Genomic DNA, 10,847 nt, shown 5'->3' with positions numbered 1-10,847 from the left:
GTTCCTAGGTCTGAAGTGGGTCTCTTGTACACAGTATATATGTGGGTCTTGTTTTTGTATCTATTTAGCAAGCCTGTGTCTTTTGGTTGGAGCATTTAATCCATTCACGTTTAAGGTAATTATTGATATGTATGTTCCTATGACCATTTTCTTTATTGTTTTGGGTTTGCTTTGTAGGTCCTTTTCTTCTCTTGTGTTTCCCACTTAGAGAATTTCCTTTAGCATTTGTCGTAGAGCTGGTTGGGTGGTGCTGAATTCTCTCAGCTTTTGCTTGTCTGTAAAGCTTTTGATTTCTCCATCGAATCTGAATGAGATCTTTGCTGGGTAGAGTAATCTTGGTTGTATGTTCTTCCCTTTCATCACTTTAAATATATCATGCCACTCCCTTCTGGCTTGTAGAGTTTCTGCTGAGAAATCAGCTGTTAACCTTATAGGAGTTCCCTTGTATGTTATTTGTCATTTTTCCCTTGCTGCTTTCAGTAATTTTTCTTTGTCTTTAATTTTTACCAGTTTGATTACTATGTGTCTTGGTGTGTTTCTCCTTGGGTTTATCCTGCCTGGGACTCTGCACTTCCTGGACTTGGGTGGCTATTTCCTTTCCCTTGTTAGGGAAGTTTTCAACTATAATCTCTTCAGATATTTTCTCGGGTCCTTTCTCTCTCTCTCCTCCTTCTGGAACCCCTATAATGCGAATATTGTTGCATTTAATGTTGTCCCAGAGGTCTCTTAGGTTGTCTTAATTTCTTTTCATTCTTTTTTCTTTATTCTGTTCCACAGCAGTGAATTCCACCATTCTGTCTTCCAGGTCACTTATCCGTTCTTCTGCCTCAGTTATTCTGCTATTGATTCCTTCTAGTGTATTTTTCAATTCAGTTACTGTATTGTTCATCTCTGTTTGTTTGTTCTTTAATTCTTCTAGGTCTTTGTTAAACATTTCTTGCATCTTCTCGATCTTTGCCTCCATTCTTTTTCCGAGGTCCTGGACCATCTTCACTACCATTATTCTGAATTCTTTTTCTGGAAGGTTGCCTATCTCCACTTCATTTAGTTGTTTTTCTGGGGTTTTATCTTGTTCCTTCATCTGGCACATAGCCCTCTGCCTTTTCATCTTGTCTGTCTTTCTGTGAATGTGGTTTTTTTTCCACAGGCTGCAGGATTGGTCTTCTTGCTTCTGCTGTCTGCCCTCTGGTGGATGAGGCTATCTAAGAGGCTTGTGCAAGTTTCCTGATAGGAGGGACTGGTGGTGGGTAGAGTTGGCTGTTGCTCTGGTGGGCAGAGCTCAGTAAAACTTTAATCTGCTTGTCTGCTGATGGGTGGCACTGAGTTCCCTCCCTGTTGGTTGTTTGGCATGAGGCAACCCAACACTGGAGCCTACCCGGGCTCTTTGGTGGGGCTAATGGTAGATTCTGGGAGGGCTCATGTCAAGGAGTATTTCCCAGAACTTCTGCTTCCAGTGTCCTTGTCCCTTGGTGAGCCACAGCTGACCCCTGCCTCTGCAAGAGACCCTCCAACACTAGCAGGTAGGTCTGGTTCAGTCTCCTATGGGGTCACTCCTCCTTCCCCTGGGTCCCGATGCACACTCTACTTTGTGTGTGCCCTCTAAGAGTGGAGTCTCTGTTTCCCCCAGTCCTGCCAAAGTCCTGCAATCAAATCCTGCTAGCCTTCAAAGTCTGATTCTCTAGGAATTCCTCCTCCTCTTGCCAGGCCTCCAGGGTGGGAAGCCTGATGTCAGGCTCAGAACATTCACTCCAGTGGGTGGACTTCTGTGGTATAAATGTTCTACAGTTTGTGAGTCACCCACCCAGCAGTTATGGGATTTGATTTTATTATGACAGCATCCCTCCTACCATCTCATTGCAGCTTCTCCTTTGTCTTTGCATGTGGGGTATCTTTTTTGGTGAGTTCCAGTGTCTTCCTGTTGATGATTGTTCAGCAGTTAGTGTGATTCCGGTGTTCTTGAAAGAGGGAGTGAGAGCATGTCCTTCTACTCTGCCATCTTGAACCAATCTCTTATTTATTGTCTTTTTATTCACCTATATTTTCTAATCTATATCCTTCTACCAAAATATATATATCACTAGTGTAGTTGGTACAAGATACAGGAAGGGAGAGTATTCGCAGTTAAGAATTTTGATAACAGAATCTCATTGAAGACATAAATACAAAGGGCATTATACAAAGAGCAGAAAAATTAGTGTTTCAAGTGCTTTACTGCATCAAAACCATTCCCTCCTCTCAAAGAAGAAGGCAAATAGTTAAAAGGTAGTTCTCAGTTTAAACGTTGGCCATATTTTTATTCTTACCAGTGAATGTTTTTCCACAAAGTCAGTGTAAACTTAAAACAATGCCTTTTTGTTGTTAAGATGTCATCAGGCAAGTAGGACCAGTCTATGTGGAAAGCACTTTATTCACTTCCAGAAGAAGCAGATTTCGTGGGTAGATGTTGTACATGAGAACTTGTAACTGACTACTTAAAGATGATGGAATTAACAGTCCCCTATCAGTAAACCAAGACAATGCAGTAAACCTGTTAAACCCCATTCAACACTATAAACAATGAGTACTTAAGGAGAACCTCTAGTGACAAAGAAAGAAGCAAACCTGTGACTACTGGGATGAGATCATCACTGTCAGCCTCTAGACTCTGCAGTTACGAAATTCTGAGGGTGCCAGAGCCTCCAGAATTCACGGTATCACTTGAATCACATGCATTCTTAGAGACAAACATTTCTGAGATTAACTACTAGCTCTGCCACATACCAGCTGGGCTAGTTTTTGTCGTTGTTAATTAATTTTTTTAATTAATAGATTTGATTTCTTAGAGCAATTTAGGTTTACAGAAAAATTGAACAGAAAACACAAAGACTTCTCATATACTCCCTTCCCAGTCCCAGAGTGTCCCCTATTATTAACATTTTGCATTAGCCTGGTATATTTGTTACAATTGATGAACCAATACTGATAAATTATCATTAATGAATTTATAATTTACATAGAGTTCACTCTTAGTGTTGTACAATTCTATGGGTTTTTTCACGTGCTTCATGACATGTATCTACCATTATAGTATCATACAGAATAGTTTCACTGCCCTAAAAATTCTCTGTGCTCTGCCTATTCATCCATTCCTTCCTCTAACCCCAGGCAACTACTAATCTTTTCACTGTCTCCATAATTTTGTCTTTCCCAGAATGTCATATAGTTGGAATCATATAGTATATAGCTTTTTCAGACTGGTTCCTTTCACTTAGTAATATGCACTTAAGATTCCTCCATGTCTTTTCATGGTTTGATAGCTCGTTTCTTTTTATAACTGAATGGTGGGCTAGTTCCTGAAATTCTTTGAATATCATTTTCTCATATGTAATAGGAATAATAGTGCCCACCTTGAAGGGTTGTTGCAAATGTTCTATGAGATGATGTATCTAAAGTTCCTGGCAGATAGCAGATATTCAATAAACATCGTTTCCTTCCCTCACTAATTTGGATAAGGACAATGTGGCAGGCTGAATAATGTCTCCCCAAAAGATGTCAACATCCTAGTTCCTGTGAATAATTTACCTTACATAGAAAAAGGGATTTTGCAGATGTGATTAAGACTCTTGAGACAGATTATCCTGGATTATCTTATGGGCCCAATGTAATCATAAGAGTCCTTATAAGAAGGATACATGCAGGTTAGAGACCAAGACGGTGATGAGGAAAGCAGTTGGGGTGATAAGGCATGAGCCAAGAAGTGTGGGCAGCCAGAAGCTGGGAAAGGCAAGGAATGTATGGATTCTCCCTAAAGCCTCCAGAAGGAACACAGCTCTACTGATGCCTTGATCTTAGCCCTCTAAAACCCATATCAGACTTCTGACCTCCAGAATTGTAAGATAATAAATGTGTGTTGTTTGGCTGTAATTTGTTACAGCAGCAATAGGAAACGAATACAGGTGATGAGCCTCAACATTCTCTTTCACTTGCTTCTAGTATGTCTCCCCACACAGAGGCTAGAAACCTAAACCCTACATTTCCCAGAATTTCTTGCAGCTGGGGTTCTGATCACATACTTAACCCAACGAGAAGCCCTTGTGCACATTTTGGAACACGAAAGTGAGGCTTTCGGCTGCTTTGGGCTGAATTTCAGTGGAAGACAAGGTTGTGAAGACGTACATCTACAGCAGCACTCGGCTGGGAGCTCTCAACTCCAAGCTTCCTGGGAATCAACAGCAGAGGAGGCAACGGCAGATTACTCATCCAGCTTCAGCCTCCACTGATTCCCCACCTTCATGGAAGAAGTAGTTGCTCCCCTGGCTGCTAAGTTCTGCTATGTCCTGACAGTCACTCCCAAAGGCCCACCTAGACCCTGCTCCACAGCCTTTCCATTGATTTCCTAAGCAGCTAATGCTCTCTATTAAAGCCCACTCTGCTTAGAAGAACTAGAAATGCTACAATTGAACTCTGGTTGATACAACCTTTATTCTTACCATCCCAGGAGAGGCAGAATTTCTCACCTGGGAGGGCCGGATGTTCTGAGATCATGTACAACAGCCAGCAGGCAGCTCTACCTTGGTCTCAGAACCAACCAACGTTTCCGTCCTATGGCTGTGTTACATCCTTAACTCCCCTTTCTTGAACCAGACCTTCTCAATTACGATCCTTCCTCTTAAATTGGATCAATAATTTCATAATTTTGGAGGGTCTGGGAAGTAAGGATTACTTTAAAAAATTTAAAGACATTGTATAAGTTAATGTCTCTCAGCCTTATGAAAAGAATTTTTAAATTACCCACACTGAAGGAGAAATATGTGATTGGTATTACTGTTCTCATAAGACAGATGGATTTTTTTTTTAAGTTAGAAAAGCTTTCAGCAATTTACTTATATTGATTTAGATGCCTGATTTTGAAAGATACTCCTTTTTTATATGACTCTTCAACCATGTGAATGCTTCTGAAAATGCGTGTCACCCACAACTGTCAACATAGGATTCCAGATTTCCCAGAAATCATTTTGAATTTTTTGAAAAATGTAACCCCCCCCCCCAAAAAAAATTTAACATACGTATCTCATACTAAAGAAAACATGGCGTGCTATAACTTCCAACTATGCCACAGGAGAATAAGTGCTGGGGAAGTCACACTGGAATTAACAAATTAGTTAAACTAAGTTCCATAAAACTTCCACTGTCTTTCTAGGTCTCCATCCTGGTCTGGTGTCCTCACTAGTGTTCTACTCCTTTGTTTTTGAAAGGCTTAGAACAGGACTCAATGAAATTTTTCTAAACAGAGCCAGCTAGCAAATGTTTCGGGCTTTGTGGCTCATATGCTTTCTGTCCCAACTATTCAATCCTACCCTTGTAGCACAAAAGCACTCAATGCATAACAAATGAGTGTGGCTGTGTTCCAATAAAACTTTTTGTGGACACTTAAATTTGAAGTTTTATAAGATTCCCGTGTATGGCTTTTTATTTTAAAATGTAACACCATTCTTAAAGGCTCTTGGGCTGTACAAAAGCAGGCAGCAGGTCAGATTTGGCCCACAGGATGTGGTTTGCCAACTTCTCCTGGGAACCTGGCCATGCCCACTCCAACTTACCCTAAAATTCTCACCAGGGTAAAGTCTTGGTGACCAGCCTTGATGGAGATTTTGCCTCCAAAAATCCAAAGTTTCCTGGGAGAGGAAGAATGATTTTACTTCTGTCTTCTCTACCTAGTGCTCAATCCTTCATAGTTTAGCTGCCACCTATCATTCCAGGTACATCTCTTCCTCCTTCTACCCCCCCAAGCCGGCTTCCACATGCACATAATCTATTCTTAAAGGCTCTTGGGCTGTACAAAAGCAGGCAGCAGGTCAGATTTGGCCCACAGGATGTGGTTTGCCAACTTCTCCTGGGAACCTGGCCATGCCCACTCCAACTTACCCTAAAATTCTCACCAGGGTAAAGTCTTGGTGACCAGCCTTGATGGAGATTTTGCCTCCAAAAATCCAAAGTTTCCTGGGAGAGGAAGAATGATTTTACTTCTGTCTTCTCTACCTAGTGCTCAATCCTTCATAGTTTAGCTGCCACCTATCATTCCAGGTACATCTCTTCCTCCTTCTACCCCCCCAAGCCGGCTTCCACATGCCACATAATCTGCTTCTAGTCACACCTGACTACCTGCCTTTCCCAGTAAGTCAGGCAGCTGTAAACCTCCATGACTTTGTTCACGCTCTTCCCTCCAACTAGAACGACCTGGTCCACATCTCTATCTCATAGATTTTTTGTTGTTGTTCCTCAAGACCCTGTTCAATGTCACTTTTACTTTCTCCAGAAAAGTGAGGTGACGACAATGACTGTCACATGGTCAACACACATAGAATTGGGTGAATGAATGCACAGACCCAGGTGGGGTATCCTGGCTGGTGGAAAGAGGGCTTCAGAGAGCCATGGCATAGGATAAGGTGCTCCATCTGCAAAGTGACGATGACAGAAATGGGGGGACAAGAAGGGGGTACTGATGATAAATAGCTTGCTTCTCAAGATTTCCAAAGGCTACTTTGTCCAAAGGAATGAGAGTAGTTTGGCTCAACGGGAAGAATGGATGCCAGATGCTGATGCTCCAGGGCATGTGCCGCTGCTGGCCGCTCTCCGCAGCTCAGACTCACCCTCGCCCTGGTACATGTTTATCAGGGTCACCACTGGGATTTCATGGGAACTCTTACAGAGCTGGCCTTTACCATTTTTAATGAACATCCCATTCCCTTTCTTTCCTTTTTTATAAGAAAGCTAAAATAAACTTTGAGTCTCTAAAGAATTTGTTCATAATCAATGACTCTCAAGAAGGTGAAAGAAACAGAAAGATTAATTTTTAGGATGGAGAGTGGAAGGGCAAGTTTCAGATAAATGAAGATGTTGTCATCTTTTTAAATGTCATAAAGATAAAACAGCAACTTGATGTAATTGCAGAAAAGAGTCACAGGCCTTTTATGTCACCATGAGCCATCTTTATCTGACCACTTGGATAATTAGAAAGTAAAATTCTATAACCTTTAGGTTTTAAGTGGGCTACAGCGTTTCAGATTCTAACACCATACAAATATCAGCTTTTTATTTTTAACCAAATTTTACCAACCTTTTCTAAAAATGAAGACTGAACAGATCCTAGACTTGCTTACAATGGTCCAATCCTGCTCTCTTTATCTCAACTTTACCTATATTTTCTGCACAAAACACCTGCTGAGCTATACCAGCTTCTAGTTTCTTGCATTTTCTGTTATGAGTTCCTGAAGACTATTATCCCGAAGATTATTATAAGATAATGAAATATGTGCAGAAAGTTTTGCATACATTTTCTCCTTTGAGAGCATGGTAGTTTGCACTCATAAAGATTTTCAGCCAAGAAATTGGAATGTAATTCTAACAGTTTGGCCATTAATGATCATCCGTGTCACATCTAAGAAACAGTTCTGGTTGGAGTTATTTATTATAAGCAATCAAAATGTGCCATTATAGTCCTAAGTACAATATTTACTCAGATGACCTTATTTATCCACCAGAAAAAAATAATGCCAGGCAGCTGCTAGAACTTCTACACTAGGCATGTGAGGAACATGAAGTCCTTGTACATTGCAATGATGTCCTTAAAGACAAATACATTTGTAAAACACTTTGTTGATAATAATAGTAAAATCTTATCAATGCATTGATTGCACTTTCACATACATGCAGCAGGTTGAAGGGATGAGACGCAAAGGAACTAAGAGAAGCTTCTGTTCCTGAAAGATGGTAGAATAACATGGATTGCTGCCATAGCCCCACCCCCAGGTCAACCCTGCAACAAGTAACTCTGTTGCTCACCACTGTAGTTTCAGCTCTGTTTTATTTGTTTTTGTCTTTTTTTAAATTTAGGACTTATTTTCATTGAGTTTAGCAATGATTTTAAAGCATATTGCTCTAATTTATCCATTGTTTGGGTATTTTGTGGTAAGAGGGCATTTCAAAGTAGCTAGTCTTGTGAAACTCACAGAAATAGAAATCTAATAAAATCTGCTTTTAAAACTGGATTCTGTATCAGGATTACTTTCAGCTTTTACAGTGAAGCCTGTGATAAACGTGCTTCTTTTCTTGGTTATAACTTTACATTAATTTTTATCTTTTTTATCAGAGTAATGTATGTCCTTTTTTTAAAGTCAAATAGTGAATTTTCTAGACAGAGACAGGCAGATCAGAGAGACAGACAGACATTCCAGGAAATCTTTAAATCCCAGAATGAACAACTGAAGCCATGTCATCCTCCTTCCATGCCCCCAGGGAACCTATGTGCCCATCCAGGACCTGCCAGGATGCATCAAAGATGCCAGGATCCTCAGGGCACCACCTCCATCTTTGGGGACCTGTGCTTCATTGTCAGAAATCCCTCCTCCAATTCCTCTAGAGAAGACAATTTTGCTCAAAGAAATATTTCCGTACAGTTTAGGCAATTCCATTAATTCTCACAGAAGCACATCCTCTGAAGAGAATGAGCTATGCTTTTTATAATCAGTGATAGTTAACCTTCATACATACATTTGCTCCTTGTAATAGCCAAGTGATGTCCTCATTCTGTGCCTTGTTTAGGTTGAGATTTGGGATATTCCAGGAACTTGGGCCTTAAGAAAGAAGACGGCAGCTTGACAGAGTGGCTGCTTTGGCACACAGATTTGGCATCTCAACAGACGGATGTTGAGATGGGCTTTGCATGCCCACCACTATCCAGGGTTCCTTATTTCAATCTGCTAAGATGACCTAATTTTCTTTTTTTTTCTTTTTTTTTTTTTTGCGGTACGCGGGCCTCTCACTGTTGTGGCCTCTCCCGTTGAGGAGCACAGGCCCCGGACGCGCAGGCTCAGCGGCCATGGCTCACGGGCCCAGCCGCTCCGCGGCATGTGGGATCTTCCCGGACCGAGGCACGAACCCGCGTCCTCTGCATCGGCAGGGGGACTCTCAACCACTGCGCCACCAGGGAAGCCCCGATGACCTAATTTTTGAAATATATAATTATTTTGTAAAACTGTCACTGGGGGGGAAATGAGTAAAACTAGCATACAAACATGCAGGGACTTTTCAAAGTGAGAAAAATCAAGTAAAGACTCAACCCCAGGAACTGGCTCAGCCAGTCTTTCCCTCAGTTCTCTCACTGTCTTAATCTTTATACAGCTGTGGAGAGAGGGCTTACAGAGGTTTAACAGGGCCAGAGTTCTCCACTAAGCTTCCAGAAAGTTCAAGAGACAAGTAGCTTCATAAATTGCCAACATATGTGGAAAACAGTATGGAGGTTCCTTAAAAAACTTAAGATAGAGCTACCATGTGATCTAGCAATCCCATTATTGTACATATATCTGGAGAAAACTCTAATTTGAAAAGATATATGCACCCCTACATTCATAGCAGCACTATTTACAAGAGCCAAGACATGGAAGCAACCTAAATGTCCATGGACAGATGAATGGATAAAGAAGATGTGGTGTGTACACACACACACACACACACACACACACACACAATGGAATACTACTCGGCCATAAAAAAAGAATGAAATAATGCCATTTTCAGCAACATGGATGGACCTAGAGATTGTCATACTAAGTGAAGTAAGTCAGAGAAAGACAAATATCATATGTTATCACTTATATACGGAATCCAAAATATGATACAAATGAACTTATTTACAAAACAGAAACAGACTCACAAACATAAAAAACAAACTTATGGTTACCAAAGGGAAAAGGGGTCAGGGGAGGGATAAATTAGGAGTTTGGGATTAGCAGATACAAATTACTATATATAAAATAGATAAACAAGGTCCTACTGTATAGCCCAGGGAACTATATTCAGTACCTTGTAATAAACTATAATGGAAAAGAATATATATAAAACTGAATCACTTTGCTGTATACCAGAAACTAAACAACATTGTAAATAAACTATACTTCCTTTTTTTTTTTTTTTTTTGCGGTACGCAGGCCTCTCACTGTTGTGGCCTCTCCCGTTGCGGAACACAGGCTCCGGACGCGCAGGCTCAGCGGCCATGGCTCATGGGCCCAGCCTCTCCAAGGTATGTGGGATCTTCCCGGACTGGGGCGCGAACCCGTGTCCCCTGCGTCAGCAGGCGGACTCTCAACCACTGCGCCACCAGGGAAGCCCCAATTTTTTTTTTTAATTGCCAACATAGAAGCCAGAAGTTTGGAGTTCAGAAGTCGGGGACCAATCTCTGACCCTGGATCCCATAGCGGGGAATAGCAGGTACTAGTTTCCAAGACCCTGATGCTTCATTGATGAAGACTGCTTCATGCCTCTTAGCTCAGGATTAATCACAAAGGGCAGCAGTCCACCCTGATGCCTGTTGTGATTAATCCTGAGCTAAGAGGGTGGAGGATGGACGCCCTCCTCCAGCCCTGTGAGTGTACAAGTGGGAAGCTGTCAGGGAGGCAACTCTGGGCTTTGTTCACCTCCTGCCCCAAATAAAGGTGCTCTTTGGTGACCTGCTTCCCCTCTATCTCAACCACAGTGAGCCTCAAGCATCTGAGCAATATGGTGGGTGAATGTGTGTGCAGTAACCTTGGCCATCTCCTGTTGGGTACTACAGACCTAAACGAGGTGAGGAGGTAAAGCATCTCCTCTCTCTCCCTTTTCTTTCCCCAACAGGAGGACGCCAGAGGGTAGGGGGGCAGATGAAAGGTCTTGTCAGAGGCAGGGGAGGAAGAAGAATATTCCATTTTCAAGCTTCAGCAAGAAATCTTTGCCCCTCTCCAAGTGGCACTCAAGTCACTCTCCAGCTGTGTGGTGAAAACTGGACTCAAAGCCATGGACATGAAAATTGCATCCTAGCCTGGGCAAGCTCACCC

Source organism: Lipotes vexillifer, unplaced genomic scaffold (assembly GCF_000442215.2).
Source record: "Lipotes vexillifer unplaced genomic scaffold, Lipotes_vexillifer_v1.1 scaffold204, whole genome shotgun sequence".
Classification (NCBI taxonomy): domain Eukaryota; kingdom Metazoa; phylum Chordata; class Mammalia; order Artiodactyla; family Lipotidae; genus Lipotes; species Lipotes vexillifer.
The sequence above is the reverse complement of the archived record's forward strand: the minus strand, read 5'-3'. Positions refer to the sequence as shown.